General features: G+C 37.9%; 1 protein-coding gene across 2 annotated transcripts in view; it reads left to right on the forward strand.

Moving 5' to 3' along the window:
* Positions 1 to 17,253, forward strand: part of DOK5 (docking protein 5) — a 142,564-nt gene that overhangs the window by 42,756 nt on the left and 82,555 nt on the right. The gene's annotated exons all lie outside the window — the stretch shown is intronic.

The following is a 17,253-nucleotide window of genomic DNA, read 5'->3' on the forward strand; positions in this document are numbered from 1 at the left end:
AATAGTATTCATCACCTATAATCCAGTATCTTCAGATGTAGATTGCTTTTATGAACTGGATGGTATATAGCAAAAGGCCATTTCACAGCATTTCAATATTTTGAGATTTAGACATTATGATTAAATTAATATTGATAATAACAATAGAATAGTAGACACCTATTATGATTAAATTAATATTAATAATAAAATAATAAAACATGCAATTAGGAAAAGAGTATATAAAGAATAAAATAATAGCTAAGCCTTAGCCAGCACTAAGTATTGGGTACCTTGTACACAAACCTGTGAGGTATGCAATATCATTATCAACATTTAACAGATGAAAAAACTGAAGCTCAAAAGGTTATTTGCTTAAAATCAGACTAATAGTATTTTTTAACCCTGATTTTATCCCAGCTTCTCATTTTTAGAGCTTTCTTAACGTAATATTAAATTGGTGATATTAACAAATAATATTTTTATCTTTTGATCATTATTTATTACTTGATTGGTCCCACAAGATACATTATTGCTTTTCCTATGTAAAGGTCCAAGCTAAAAGTTTCGAAAGTTATATTTTTGATTGATATTGTAATTTTAGAGAAAATATGTTCCCCAAATGCTGATCACTGTTTTCAAGCAACAGCCATACTGTACAGCCTCTTCTTTGATCATCCTCTCATTTTTGACTGTTCTGCTAATGACTTAGTAAAGTATCACTGTATCGTCAGGAGTAAATTCAATCCCTGAAGAATGAAGTCATAGACAAAACGTCCAGTATGGCTGGATTTCCCATTATTAAAAAATGGTTGGTCCTGAAGATGTGTGTTTGAGCAAAGGTTGGGCATTTGAGTTCAGGGTATAGAGAGGACCCGGAAGATAGACAGACCTGATTTGGCATCTTCATATGGCAGATGTGTGACCCTGGGCACGTAGTTTAAGGCTCTGAGCCTTAGTTTCATCTGCGTAGGGTGGACATTACTAGGTCCTGGTTCACACACCTTGGGTGGCACTTAAGTGAGAAAGTGCGTGTGAAATGCTTGGTTGAGTCCCTGTCACAGAGCAAGCAGTGAAGCCCCATGAGGAGGAGGAGGATGCCACAGTGTGTTGCGCGTGTTGAGTACCTGTCATCCTTAAAGCAAAGCGAAACAACAAAAACAGCTTGCAGGTGCTGTCCCTTTCACATCTCTTCACAACAAGACTAGATTTCGAAAACATACTTCTTTTTTTTTTTTCCTGGAATTTGTCTTTGAAAATCTGCAACAGTTTCCTCTGTGGCCACCCAGGTTTTCTTTCTCTGGAATTCTTGGCTGAGGCGTTTTTACCACATGAGTGCTATTCTTTACCCTTCTGCCCTTGTCTGGCAACATCTGTTCCTTGTGGGTTTTTTTAACGAGTGCTTTCTCAACCATGGAATTCATTTCTCTCTCTTTCTTTGAGAGCGACATTCTAATTTTCTGTCCTGAGCCTTCTCGTGGAATGTCTCTCACCCGGTGTTGCTCCGGTAACGTGGAACTGTGGAGGACTGAAATTTCAGTGTTTTTTCTTTTTTTGCACAGCAGGTAGATGTCTCTACAAGTTTGTTAGAACCTGTTTCTAATTATAGGAATATATTTGTTTTAGTCTATATGGAAATTTATTCATCTTTAAATTCTGTGGTTTTAGAAGAAAACCCACTGATGTGTGCAGACATTCATGTGAAAATGGCCACTGGAGCCTTTCTCCATGGTATCAAAAACAGCATTTTGTGGAATAAACGTTTTAAGGAAAAATGTGTTATATAATTGTTTAAAAGAATGATTCTTTTAAAACAATGTCCAGTGTCTCTCAATATGATTGCAGTGTTTGTACCCTACATTCTATATATCCTGTTTTTTTTTTTTTTCTTTCTTTCTCTCTGTTGTATAAAGATGTGAAGTTAAGGCTTGTTTGGAAATATCAGGTCCATTTTCAGACTCTTTGATATCCAGGAGCATCATTTATGAAGTTCTGGGAATCTCATGAGTTCTTAGTATGGCTTTTTCTTATTCATTTATTTACTCATTTGTTTATATACTGAGCCATTCAAAAATAAATAAATCAGTACTTAATGCTCTCCTAGGTCTTGAGGATTCAAAGTTATTAAGATAAAATATAACGCTTTTTAACATTTTAAGCAAAACGTAAAGAAGGCAAAAAATAAAAGTGCAGACAAATCAATAAGCAAATTAATTTCAGATACTGATTTGAAGTCAATGTGTGGAGGCCTGGAGGACACACCTTAGATGTGGTAGGTGGGAAGTTTCTCTGCGAAGGTGGCATCATGGTAGATTGCGAGTACATTAATAGCCTCAATTACTTTTGTAATCTTTGCTCTGGGACTTTATTGTCCCCATCGTCTCTAACTCTGGGCTTAACTATGTGCGATGAAATATTAGCCAACTGGACACAGCAAAGGCTTATACAAGCAGTTACAGACTTCCGCTTGCGGGAAGAGTGAGATGTACCTTTCCATATTCCTCCCGCCGAGACTGTCAAGCCAGGACAATGAACATAAATCAGACCTGTGATGACTCTGAAAGGTGGAGAGAAGCAGTTAGACCGGCTAACTTTTGCCTCATAGAACCCACACGTGGGGCTGGAGAGCCAGACACCCAGGAACACCCACAGGCACAGGAAAAAAAAGTCCCAACAAAAGCCTAACCTCTCTGACCAAAGGACTAGAAAAGGGGGCATCCTAGCAAGATAGAAAACTTTTAGATGATAACTGCTCTACACCAGCCAAACACTAAAGAAAAGATTATGACCCCCCTTGCCCATAAAGGCCAAGTGAGGGACTTAGTCTTTCACCCTTGTGGGACTGTGATGAGTTGTCCCAATACCCCATCTAGATAGTATCTATGAAGGCCAAGTAGGGAGTTGAAATGTTCATCTGCGCCCACTGGTAACAAGACTTCCCCACCATGGTGTCCGTGGAGACCACATGGGAAGTCTGGACTTCCAGCTCCACTCAACAGTAATGAGGTGCTCCTCCCTGTCCCCATGGAGACCTCATGGAGTCAGTGTCACCCAGTGGTCATGAGGCCACCCCCAGAGTGGAATCAGTGGAGATCATGTGAGCAGACAGAACCTCTACTGCCCCTACCCAGCAACTATGAGAGGGGACCCTTAAGTGTCAGTGATTCTGAGGGGGGAACCTAGATTTCTGCCAGCAGTAACCAGGTGGCACACTCCCTACCACTTCCCTTGTCACAGCAGTATTAGAGGAATCCAGCTTAAAGAGGTTTAATTAAGATCCAGAATCTCATAATACAATACCCAAAATATCCCAAATTACTAATCATACTAAGAATCAGGAAGATTTCAAACAACAGACGCCAGCACTGAGGTGATAGAATTATCTGACAATGATATTAAAGAAGCCGTGATGTAAAAATGCTCCAGTGAGCAATTGCAAACATGCTGAAAATAGAAAATCTCAGCAAAGAAATACAAAGTTTTCCCATTTTCTTCTAGGTATTTTGAAATTTACAAAAGATTATTGCAAACTGCAGTCACCCTACTGATCTATCAAATATTAGGTCTTATTTCTTCTATCAAATCGTGTATTTGTACCCATGAATAAACTTCTCTTCAAAAGAAGTAAGACCTTAAGGAGAACCAAATGGAAATTTTAGAAGAGAAAAAATACAATAACTGAAATTGGATGGGCTCAACAGCAGAATGGAGAGGACAGCGGAAAAATAGAACAATATAAATTTCCCCAATTGGAACAACAGAAAGAAAGTAGACTGGAAAAGAAATCCACAGGGTTCCAGGGACCTAAGGGACTGTAATAAAAGATCTAATGTCCAAGTTATCAGAGTGCAGGAGAGGAGAGAAAGGGTGGGGTGAAAAAGTGCAATAGGTCCACACTTGACATCACTGATAGGTTCTTGGAAACTGTGACTTTAAGTGTTTCCTTGAGCATTGCTTTGTTATAGCACTGATGAAAAAAAAAATTATTGATTTCATTATATGTCATTTTGCTTAAAGTCACAGTTTCCAAGAACCTAATGATGACATTAAGCGGGGACTTACTGTACTCAAAGAAATAATGGCTGAAATTGGCAGGAGGACGTTTACTCTTCAGGTGCTAAAAGAAAAGAACTGTCAACCCAGAATCTTATATCTAGCAAAAATGTCCTTCCAGGATGAAGGGGAAGTCATGACTTCATTGGGTGAAGGAAAACAAAGAGAATCTGTCATCAGCAGATCTACCCTAAAAGAATAATTAATGGAAGATTTCTAAACAGAAAGGAAACAATGTAAGAAGGAACCTTGAAGCATTATGAGGGAAGAAAGAACTCAGAAAAATATGGGTAAAGACAATAGGTTTTCCTCTCCCTCTCACGTTTTCTAAATTATGTTTGATGGTGGAAACAAAAATTCTAACAATTAGTTCTAAATGTAGGTAGAGGAAATATTTAGGACAATTATAAATAAGAAAAGTAAAATTGCAAGAAGAGTGGTAAGGTTTATCCCAGAGAAATGACAACTTATATTTATACAAAAATCTATATATGAATGTTTATAGCAGCTTTATCCCGAATAGTCAGAAACTGAAAACAACCCAGATGTCCTTCAGCGAGTGAATGAGTAAACACACTGTGATGCTTTAATGCCATAGAGTACTGTTAATACCACCTGGATGAATTTGCAGAGAATCATGCTGAGTGAAAAAAGCCAAACCCGAAAGGTTACATACTGTATGATTACATTTATATAACATTCTTGCAATGGCAAATTTATGTAAGAGGGGAGCAGATTAGTGGTTGCCAGGGGTTAAGGAGGGCGCAGGGCCAGAAGGAGGCGGGTTTGCTGTCAAAGGGCAAGAGAGGATCCCTGTGGTGATGGAAAATGTTCTGTGTCTTGATGATATCGATGTCTGTATCCCAGTTGTGTTATTCTATGGTTTTTACAAGATGTTTCCTTCAGGGGAAACTAGTAGAGGGTGTATAGGATCTCTCAGTAGTATTTGCTATAACTGCATGTGAATCTACCATTATCTCCAAATAAAAAGATTAATTAAAAAATAAAAAGCATTGACATGTTTCTGCTTGCTCTCCTGGGCTCCTGCTTGCTCCAGGAGAAAAGCTCTAAATTAACCTGCTGGAAGATGAGAGACCATGAGCTGCAGAGCTGCTCATCCCAGGCAACCTCAAGACAACCCAAGACTTTAATTCGTGTGTGAATGAACCCAGCCATGATTCATGGTGCCGGGTCAGATCAGCAGAGCTATGCAACCAACCGCTATATTCATGAGAAGTGATAAATGGTGGTTGTTTTAAGCTACTAAGCTTGGGGGTGATTTGTTATGTGACGATAGCTACCTGTTATAGACCTTCCACCTAAGACCTGGAGAATGGAAAGGAGTCAGCCATATGAATTGCAGGGAAAGAGAGTTCTGGAATATTTTCTTATCTCACACTAGAGAAGACCATAACATTTTAGAGGCTGGTCTATCACGAGTGAAGCAGGAAGTGGTGGGAGATGAGTTTTAACAAGTACTCAGGGATCAGATTATATAGGACCACTCTAAGAAACTGGAACTTAGTCTTAGTGATTTTGGCTTGGTGATCACTCAAAGACCTCTTTGGAAGTCCCTGTGGAAGCCCAGTGAGACCACTTCTTTTTTAACTCCACCAAAGACTTTTTGGGTACATACCACAAAATGACAGTGTTGGACAAAGGTAGTCTATAATCATTATTACCACATGCCAGGCCTTGTGCTAGGGTCTCAGACACTTGTTTATTTGTCTTTGCACACTAGAAAGTGAGCTTCGTGGACTTTGCTTTGTGCACTGCTGTTTTCCCCAGTGCTTGGAATAATGCCAGACACATAGTAGATACTCAGTAAATATTTACAAAATTAATGAGTAAATGAAGGAAACAAAATGTGTGTTGTCCTTGTTTGCATGCAAACCCCACCTAGATGGATGACATGAACTGCTAACCTCTATGGGGCACTTGCTCTATACTAAGCAATATGCTGAGTACTTTATTCAAATCTCACAACAGCCCTATAGGGAAGATAGTAGTATTAATTCATTTTAAAAGTACAAGAAAATCTTGTATATACAGGCTGGCTCATATATACAACGTATACATAACTGCCTATTTATTATGCTTAATAATATAATGTTTATGTAAACTTAGATGGTCCATAGGCAGGACTAACTCAGTGCGTCTATCACGACATTTCACATTCTCCCTGCTAACCTTGGTTCTCTTTCGAGCTTTCTCAGCTAATGGACACTCCTTCTCTCCACTTGCTTGAGCTAAAAATCTTGGAATCACCCTTGACTCTTTCCTTGCTCTCACCCCTACATTCAATCCCATCTGTAAATCCCATTGATAATACTTTGACAATATGTCCAGATTCTGAACTTCTCACCTCCTCCTCCACTTCTATCCTGGCCCAAGTCACCATCACCCCCCATGTGGTTTACTGCAACAGCCTCTTAACCGGTTTTCCTGCCTTTGCCTTTCCTGCCCTACACTTACTATAAGTTGGATTACATTAATATCACTTCCATTCAAAACCCTTCATCTTACTTCCCCTCTCAGAAAGAGCAAATGCACAGTCTTTAGAGGAAGACCCATAGGCCTGCCCAATCTGATCCACTCTCCCCACCACGGCCAGCCCTGACTTCTCTCCCCGTCTTCTGGCTGCCTTATTCTTCCTCCAACGTGCCAGGCATGTGTCTGTCTCAGGGCCCATTTGTTGTTTCTTCTGCCTGGAGCCCTCTCCCCCAACACCTCTACTCTGTTTAATCTTCCATCTCTTTCAGGTCTTTGCTCAGATGTCACCTTCTTGGTGACAATTTTTCTGATTACTGTATTTAAAATTTCAATACTCACCACTAGCAATTCTTACGACTTTCCTTGGTTGATTTCCCTCTGTGGCACATAGCACCCTATGACATATTATAAGATGCACACACATGTGCAGGCATGTAAGCATATATGTTTTCCTGATTGCTTGTATACTCAATAAAGACAGCAGATTTTCTCTATTTTGTTTAGAGCCATATCTCTTGTCCCTATAGTGTCTGGTACATGGTAGGCACCTGGTAAATATTTGTTGAATGAATTAATGAGTGATATCAGCTCCAAAATTTTTGGTTAAATGGAATGCTCACCCAGTGTTGTGGATTCTTTGACATCTCTTTAGAATGTGTTTGTTTTTTTCTATAAGGCTAGTTAGAAATTGAAGCTAGATAAATAACTGTAACACTTCTTTCTGCAGTGCTTGTACTCTGGAGAACAGAAATACATTGGGGGGGGAGAGAGAGAGAGAAATGGATACATAACTTTCTCTTTTAGTGCTGGGTTTCTCAACCTGGTCACCTTCCTACTGACAAGGGAAGTGTTTCCCGTGTATGGTGAGATTATCAGAGCAGTTCATGGCAGATATTAACTCCATGAGAATTTTTTTCAAAATAACATAATAATTTTTTATTACACTAAAGATGCATATTTACCACAGGGCATACATTTATAAGTGGAGAATATAAAATGAAAAAAGCAGCAAAATAAGGTTATAAAGTAGGGAGGGGCCAGTTCTTGCAGGTTCTGGAATGTCTTGTTAAGATGCTGGTCTTTACCCTAAAGGCAACAGGCAGCCACACAAATACTTCAAGGAGAGGAATGATGTGGTCAGATTAGTGTTTCAAAGATCACCCCAGATGTTGTGTAGAAAATGGATTGCAGTGGCAAGAGTGAAACAGGGAGCCCTCTGAAAGTCAGAAGGTGGCGGCTGAGCTTAGGGTGCAGTCTTCTGCAGAGAAATAAAGGTGTTCCAGTTTTAGCTAGAGGCTAAAATACACAGGACTTGATGGTCTGATTGTGTTAAAAGACAATTTTAAAAAACAGGTAAAATCATGACTTTCATACAGATGAAGAATGAACATATGTTAAAGATCCTACTTAACTCATTAATGAAATGAGGAAACAAAACAGAACATTTTAACTAGTTCAAAGAGTAATCCAAAGAACTCAGACATCTCTATACCCAGAATAGTGAAATGAATGTTTAAAAAAAGGCAAACCTGGCTTCATCAACAGCTTGGGGGAAGGGAGTCCCACTGAACAGGGCATAATTTACATCTTTATAGACAGGAATTTTTTTGCATTGCTATCAGTTACCTGTAATTTTCAGCGTAGTAGACTAGCTCCTATAGAATCAAAAGCAGATAAGCTTAGAAAGATTCTTGCTAGCCAATGCATACTTTTCCATTAAAGCACAGATTTTTTTTTTCCACTAGAATTGTGTGTGTGTGGGGGAGGGGTCAAACATAGCTCATAATCTTCTTGCATGAGCAACTAGCCTTGGTCTATTGAATGAGTATATGTGCATGTATAATGGAGGAGAAACAGATTAAAAAGCAGGGATAACCTCCTTTTTATACTGAAAAATTTACTAATAGCATTTTCTATGGTATAAATATTATTTTACAACATTATTTTTAATGATGACAATTTTCAGTTTGCAGATGTGCTGTAATTAATTAAGCCAGTCCTCTGAAACATGTAGAGTATTCCCAGTTTTTACTCCAAAGAACCCTGCTCCCATGTGTGTGCGTATTTCCTTAATTATTTCCTCAGGGGGAAGTTCCTAGAAGTCGTGTTTCTAGGTCAAAGTGTAGGCATAATTCTGCCTCCGGAAAGGTTATGCTAATTTACTTCATCATCAGTAAAGGGTTGACATAGCTAATTTATTCCCTGTGGATGCTTTTTAAGTATTTTTAAATCCCATCATACATATTTTATTTTATGATTAATTATACCATTTTTGCTGGTATTTTTCTTTACAGTGAATTTAAAATGTACCTTGCTACCCACTGTGCAACTCCCTCCAAATTAGCATTTCTTTCCTTACAAATGAAACGTATAGGCAAATGATAGGCATAAAATTATTGTTGTTTACTCATTAAAAAGACTTTTTTCTTCATAAAATACATGATTCTGATCCACTAATTATTTTGGTAAGTGGAGCTGGTAGCAGCCCACAAATTAGGATTCAAGGATGCCGAAGATCTCCCTCTTTTGTACTTTTCATGTAGCAACTTCCTAAATCCTATCATGACTGAGTCATGCACAGGACCTGATTGTTCTAACTACGTTGGTCTCAGAAATTATTCAGGCCAAAGCTCTTCTGTTGTAGAAGGAGAAATTTGCAGGCAATGACCAATAGGATGGAGAGGGAATTACCTGCTGGGCTCACTCCTATCTCCTGGTTCCCTTGGTTACCAAGTTTCCTTTCTTAACATTCAGATTATAGCAGCCAACACTATCCTTTATGGCTGTGGGACAGTCTCTAAGTGACAGAAGAGTCTGAGACTATGGAAGGGCGGTGCCACCCAAATGGGAGAAGTTGGCACCTACAGAGAAGTGATTGATCAGCCCCAGGTAGTGACCATCCAGGCTGGCAGGGAGTCAGGTAGCCTGGACATTAGTTTGCTGCTGCCGTGACTAAGGAAGTGCAAGAGGTTGAAAGTTAGAAAGGCAAAGAAGACCAAGAAAAATTGAGAAGTTGCATGTGTTAACTTTTTTTTTTTTTTTTTTTTTTTTGAGACAGGGTCTTGCTCTCTTGCTTGGGCTAGAGTGCAATGGTGTCATCATAGCGTGCTGTAACCTCAAACATACGGGCTCAAGCAATCCTCCTGCCTCAGCCTCCTGAGTAGCTGGGACTACTGGTGCACGTCACCATGCCAGCTAATTTTCCTATTTTTAGTAGAGATGGAGTCTTGCTCTTGCTCAGACTGGTCTTGAACTCCTGACCTCAAGCGATCCTCCCACCATGGCCTCCCAGAGTGCTAGGATTACAGACATGAGCCACTGTGCCCAGCCATGTATATGATAACTTTTAATGTAGTTAGAAACACTTAGCTTGGGTTTCTGCATGTCTGCCAAGGATACTAAGTACATTGTCACTTAAAGGCGGGATTGTATGGAGTTCTTTTCAAAGCAAACACTTCTTGCAGACTGCTAGGATAACTTGGAGTCTTGGATTAGTGTCTTAAAACTCCAGTTTCAGAAACACTATGTAAAAAACTATCAGTGTAGGTGAACACTTGGTGCCAGTGAACTTAAAATCACAAACGCAAATGTCACCCTGAAATAGATTAGCTATAAAGTAGTGGTCCAGATGAAAGAGCATATGGTTACAACTAAATGTCTCTTTTTAGATTATGATAAGCATGAAAATAAACTTCATACAGATGGATCAACCATCAGCATGAGTTGATGCATCCCTTGGAATCCAACTTCTCTGGAAAAATCCTGGAGTAGTGGGTAAGAGCTTGTTTTCCAGAGTCAGGCAAACCAAAGTTGGAATTCTGGCTTGATTCTACTAGATTCATGGCCTTCATGGCCTTACTCAAGGTGCTTAACGTCCCCAAGGCCACACTCCCTCATTCGTAAACTAGGGATAATAATGGCACCTGCTACATAAGCTTGTTGGGAGGATTAATTGAAATAATGCACTTGAAGGGCTCAGCCTTCCACAGCACACAGAGTTCAGCCCGTGCCAGCCTTTGAGATTAACATCCTGGATGAGGAAAATATTTGATCTGTTTCAGAGAGCAGGTGAAAATGGGGATAGGAGATGAGAAATTAAGCCAATTCTATTGGCTTAGGATATTGACTGAGGATATATCTTTAGAGGTTGGAAAGGATGCTCTGAGAAGAGAAAGTCCATGTGATAACAGAAGAGAAATGCTGGCAAAATAGGAAACAATTATAACCTATCTTTTTCTCCCCTACTATGCACCTTACTATCATAGAATAAGATAACTATAGAAAGCTAAGTGTAGCCCAGTGCTTTCTCTGCATGAGACAGTGCTCTTCAGGACGGCACCCACGTTGATTACAGAACAGCAGTTCCCCAAGAGTGGATAAGCAGACCAGAAATTTGGCACACGGGGTTGAAAAAGCCTCAGGTCAGCATTTTAATATAATTTTACTGATGTAGAATCTTGGCTTGTGGGGGCAGGGAGAACACATAGGGACTGTCACCTGGTGCATAGTCACTCCCTTGTTTCTCCTGGGTGGGACTCAACAAATAGATTTTTGTGTTCATTAAAGGTGACCTGAGCTTAAAGAGTTGAAAATACGACGACAGCCTGGAAGTGGGCAAACTATGGCCCACAGGCCAAATCTGGCCCACTGCTTGATTTTGTAAATAAAGTTTTATTAGAAGATAGCCACACCTGTTCATTGACATATATTCTTCGTCTGCTTTCATGCTGTATCAGCAGAGCTGAATAGTCACAATAGGCCTGAGGGCCCTCAAACACAAAAATATTTAGTATCTGGCCCTTTGCAGGAGAAGTTTTCCTACTCTTGCGCTAGACGGTAAAGGCCTCAATGGCCCACCTTGTTTACACTTTTCTCTTCTCTGCAGCTTACGTGGAAGTAGTGTATTATTTGCTTTTAATAGGAATTTTGTGACTAGAATTTTCTTTCTGCTATTTTCATAACTGTCCTTGCATCCTCCCGAGGTATAATTGTGACTCTGTTCAGGACACGGGAAGGACACTAATAAAATCAGGAGCCCTAAGCAAATTCTTAATTGTTTCAGCTGCTTCTTGGCCTGGAAATCTTAATGAACCTACCAGAATATTCTTTGCTAGAAGAAGAAGCCAATAAAAACCTCAGGAACTTTAAACCAGGGATAAGCAATTATTAAGGATATCAAGTTTTAAAGAAAGGAAAGACAATGGAAAAACAGAACAAATTATATTAATATATGGGTTGGTGACAATTTAAGGCTAAAAATTAGATATAGTAAAACACCACCAACAACAACACAATACACACTGAATGAGATTTCCATTCAGGGAGACCCTGTCTCAAAAAAAATTTTTTATAAAAAGATTCCTTTTCTAAATAAAAACATGTTAGTTCAAAAAGTCAATTTAAAGAAACATGTTAACTAAATAATACTATAGGTGGTAAGTAGATTCATTATATAAAATACTAAGGAGACAGTTGAATGAATTAATTATATATTTTTAAAATAATATATTTTTAAACTGCCCTAAACTATTAAGTGAATGGGAGTCTTTTCAAATTGTCATCGTTTGCAACAGTGTCAGTGTTAACCCAGCTGGTCTCCACACGGTGCCACGTGTAGTGAGTCTTCCTGTTTTATTTTCTCTAAACAACACTGAGATATTTAAGGTAAGTTTTTAGTCCACTGGACACCAGGTGGCTCTTCCAGTGTCCTTAGGACACAGAGTGCTGGCAGTTGAAATTGGGAGTTTGCTCTAGTTTAAAGGATTACATTTCACCTTCAGTGTGTCTCTCAAACTCAAGCTGACATCTCACACTGCTCTATTTCAAAGGCCACCTTACGCCACTGTTTGGAAACCACTGTCTCAGATGCTCCCATCGTGAAGCACTAGTTGGAAAATTCCCTGTCAGCAGTCCCAAGGGGAGGCACGGTGTTGTCTGAAAGTACTTTAGAAATATTTCTGGTATTGACTTCCAGATGACAAATAAAACATCTAAAGAACATGTGAAAGATCAAATTTGTCTGATCCCATCCCACAAAGTTTTTTTTTTTTTTTTTTTTTTTAAGAGATGGGGTCTCACTGTGCTGCCCAGGCTGGAGTGCAGTGGTGAGAACACAGCTCACTGCAGCCTCAAACTCCTGGACTCAAGCAATCCTCCCACCACAGCCTCCCAAGTAGCTGGACCAAAGAGGTTTTGACTCAGTAGACCATGGCTAATCTCTAGGAATCTTCATATTTAACAATTATCTTGAGAGAAGCTGGACCATACTCTGAGAATCCCTGGGGTGTGCAGTATGACATAAAGGAAGGCTCCTGAATGCACAGATCCCTCTCAACTCTCGCACCCTCTGCTTTTGTACCATCTGTTTGTGCCTCACAGTTTGACATGCTAAACTGCCTTTTCATAGAGCAAATTGGAGTTTTCCTTACCTTCTAATGAACCAACATGTTCTAATTCATTCCACGGTGACTTCCCAGCAATATTGCATATGAATTTACATGATAGTATTTTTGCTGTCATTTGATTAAAACATTACACTTTTGCCCCTATTAATAAATCAAAAGAAAAACAAAAAATGAAAGTCCCCTAGACTTAATACATATGCGTGAAAAATGGAAATCATTAGGCATGCTGAAGTGGAGGAATCTTTAGCTTGCATTCAACAGCCTTTGGACGTGAGCCAGGCAAATTCTGGTTCAACTGTGAAGAAAATGAACGCATTAAAAAAAGAAAATTAGAAATTCTGTCATCGAAGATTGTATCTGAAAATTGAGGCATAATTAGAAAATTTAAAATATCTTCCATGGTGAAAACATTTTTTCTTGTCATGGGCATATTTTTTGCATACCTTGAACAGGTTCAGTTTCTGAACACATTCTCAGGGCATGTACGAAAGGAAGAGGTTGCCAATAATAGCATGGCAGTAAGAAACCTATTTTCCACATCCTTTATTTGAACAAGCAGAGTGACAGTTATTCCACTATAATTACAACCCTCTGGTAGTGGTGAAACTTTAAGGGAGCCAATTGTCTCATCTGTTATTCAGACATAGGCGCGATGTTGGTAAGTCGCTCTTTGCCAACCACAGTACTGAGAATGTTAATTTTCATGGCTGGATCTCCACCCTGAAAAGGATTTTGTGCTTGATCTTTACCAATGGCTCTTGTAACTTGCCTTTTTAAAGTTACTCAGTCTAGTGGTTAATCAGACGATGATCTCATGACAAAAGGAAAGAAAGAAAAAAAGACTGGAGAAGAATATAGCTGACAGTTGTTAGATTAGGCTGTAATTTTAAGATCGTGGCTAAATATCTCTACATCTTTCTGTCTTTAAAAAAATTAATGAAACATTCTATTTTGAGATAATTGTAGATTCACATTCAGTTGTAAGAAATATCACAAAGAAATCCTATACCCTTTACCCAGTTTCTCTGGTTGAAGTCTTCCAAAACTATAGTGCCATATCAGAGCCAAGACATTGGCATTGATGTAGTCAAGACAGAGCGGTTCCCTCGCCACAAGGATTTCTCATGTTAACCTTCTGTAAACATACCCGCTTCCCTTCACTCCCCACCCCACCTCCCTCACCTCTGACAACCACTCATCTGTTTTCCATTTCTGTAATTTTGTCGTGTTAAGAATGCTAAGCAATGCAGTCAGACAGTATGTACTCTTTTAGATTTTGCTTTTTATCTTCACTCAGCATAATTCTTTAGAGATTTATTCAAGTTGTTGCAGATATCAGTAGTTCTTATCTTTTTACTGCTAAGTAGTGTTTCATTTTACAGATAGACCCAGTTTGTTTAGCCACTTACCCACTGAAGCACATATGAGTTGTTTCTAGGTTTTGACTATTTTGAATAAAGCTTTGAACATTCATATATATATATATATAGAGAGAGAGAGAGAGAGAGAGATAATTAGCTGGCATTTCTGTGGAATGAATTTAAGAGTCCCACTACTTGTTTCATTTTTTTAAGAAACTGCCACTGTCTTTCATAGTGACTGTACCATTTTACATTCCCACCAGCAATATATGAGTGATCCACTTTTTCCACATACTTGTCAGCAGTTGGTGGTGGTAATATTGTTATTATTTTAACCAATCTGATAGGTGTGTAGTGATAGCTAATTGTGGTTTTAATGTACACTCTCCTGATTGATAATGATGCTGGACATCTTTTCATATGCTTCTTGACCATCTGTATACCCTCTCTGGTGAAATATCTGTTCATGTCTTTTGTAAATTTTGTAATTTGATTGTTTTTTTTTTAATGTTGAATTTGAGAATTCTTTACCTATTCCAGATACTAGTCCTTTGTCAGATACGTGATTGGCAGGTATTTTCTCCCAGTCTCTAAATTATCTTTTCATCCTCTTCACAGGGTTTTACACATAGCAAAAGTTTTTAATTTTGGAGAGGTCCAGTTTATCAAGATTTCCTTTTATGGATTGTGCTTTTGGTATTGGGTCTAAGAACTCTTTGTCCATACCATAATTCTAAGCATTTTCTTCTTTTCCCTAAAAGTTTCATAGTTTTATTTTATATTTATGTCTATTTTCAGTTAATTTTTTGATAAAGTAGGTGCTTTAATATATAAGTCAAGGGTATTTTTTTTTGCCTATGAATATGAATGTCCAATTGCTTCAGCACCATTTGTTGAAAAGGTTACTCTTCCCCCATTGAATTGCCTTTCCACCTTTGTCTCCATGTTTTTATATTCCTCGGTGGATTTAATAACTGTGCAAGATGAAAGCCAACAGAATTGATTTTAATTATACTAATACCTCTGGGTATTTAAGAAATAACAGAATTCTCTTTCATTTAATTTACAGTATTAACTTTTATTACATGAAGCAAAAACTAACAAGCAAAGCTGAGGACCTATTTCTCATGACCCAGAGAAAATATCGTTAGCATTTTGATATGTTTTCTTTGCTTTTTTAAAATGCATTTTTAGTATAGTGGAGATCATGACGTAAGTAAAATTTTATATTCTGCTTCCCCCATTACATTATGAACACTTTCCCATGTCATTAGAAATTCTTTCTGTGACTAGTTTCAAATGAACTACTTATGTTATTCTATAAATAGGTAACATATTACAGATGTAGTATAATTTGTTATATATTAATAAATATGTATACTATCTATATCACTGTACTTTTACATAATGACAACTTGTATTATCATGTATCTACTATATATTATATATGTATATGCTATATATCATAATATGTACTACATATTTACTATATGTGTACTGTATTTACTATATATAATTACCAATATTACCCTATATATCAGTAATATATATTACATTATATATGATAGCACTATTATAATTTACTTTGTTCCTCCTTATTGTTGAACATTGAGTATTTTTCATTATTACTGCTAACATTTTATTGTACATTCAGTGGGATGGGACACATATCTTACTCTCTGTATTCAGAGCTAAACTTAGGAATGGTGTGAATTTCATTTTCTTTTTCACATCCCAAACAAGGCAATTAATTTATGTTCAGGTTGATGGGACAGAAGAGTAAAATGGAATATATTAAACATTGCAAACAAGTAGTAGTAAACCTGAATTCCTCACCCATCTGCCAGGTACTGATAGAATTCTAAGAGATATTTTAAATCAACAGTGGTTTGGATGATCAAATGTTTTATGTGGACATTGTTTTATTTCTTCATATTAGCACAGAGATTTTTAAACTTTATAGTACATGAAATTTAGTTATGGGTTGAATATACAAAACTGCATATCTATGGTATTTAGAAAGTGATTTAGAGATCAAAGATAATCATGACTGAATAGTACCCACCCTTCTGCACTTGAATATGGAATCCCTTATTCATTGTTGGCTGCATTTTGGACTTTTTCCTTAGGATAGATTTCTATTCTTTTTTGTTGTCAATTGGCCTTTGAAGATCACCAGCAGAGTATAATGTTGCCACTTAGGTCTTTGCCATCTGTGAAAATTATCATCAATTTATACCCTTATTAATTTTTAGGTTCTAAAAACTTTCATTTTATTTTGCATTTGGAGAACATTGTTTTTCATATACTCATTAGCTCTTTAAATTTTCCCTCTTTGGTATTATAAATATTTTAATGTACTAATGTAGTTTATATTGGTTATTCCCATCAGGGTAGTTTTGGTTGCTAGAATCAGATCCCCATTCAAAATAGTACAATTAAAAGTTGTAATGATGTTGACGGTGGTGGGTTCCTGGGGATACAGATGATTTCTGAGAAACCCAGAAGAAGAGTTAGATTTCTGAATTAGAAATTGAAAGATGACAAAGAACTAAAATGTCTCTTTAACCCAGAGTGGGAATAATCTAGTTCTCTCTAGCAGGTTCCACTGTCTAGCTGTCTAGCATGTGATTGAACATGGCCACAACCTCTGTTTATAACCTACTGGCATTGAGCCACTGGGTTGAATTTTCCAAGCAAGAATCTGGTTGGTGTTGATCAGCTAATTGTTAGCTGGGAAGTCTAGTGTCTGGCCCAGCTCTTCACCATCAGTTACGAGGAATATCACATGACGCATATGAGCTGTATCATTCTAGAACGGGCAATGAGATCTTTAGTGTATACCAAGCCCATGTGTTTCTGATTTAACTGCATTTGAAATGATAGCTTGTGCCATGAATGCCTACGTTGTTTGTACTGATTTGGGACTTTTATCTCTGGGACTTGTCCTGAAATGTGCCTAG

The sequence above is a fragment of the Eulemur rufifrons genome, chromosome 20, assembly GCF_041146395.1.
Source record: "Eulemur rufifrons isolate Redbay chromosome 20, OSU_ERuf_1, whole genome shotgun sequence".
In the NCBI taxonomy this organism is placed as follows: Eukaryota; Metazoa; Chordata; class Mammalia; order Primates; family Lemuridae; genus Eulemur; species Eulemur rufifrons.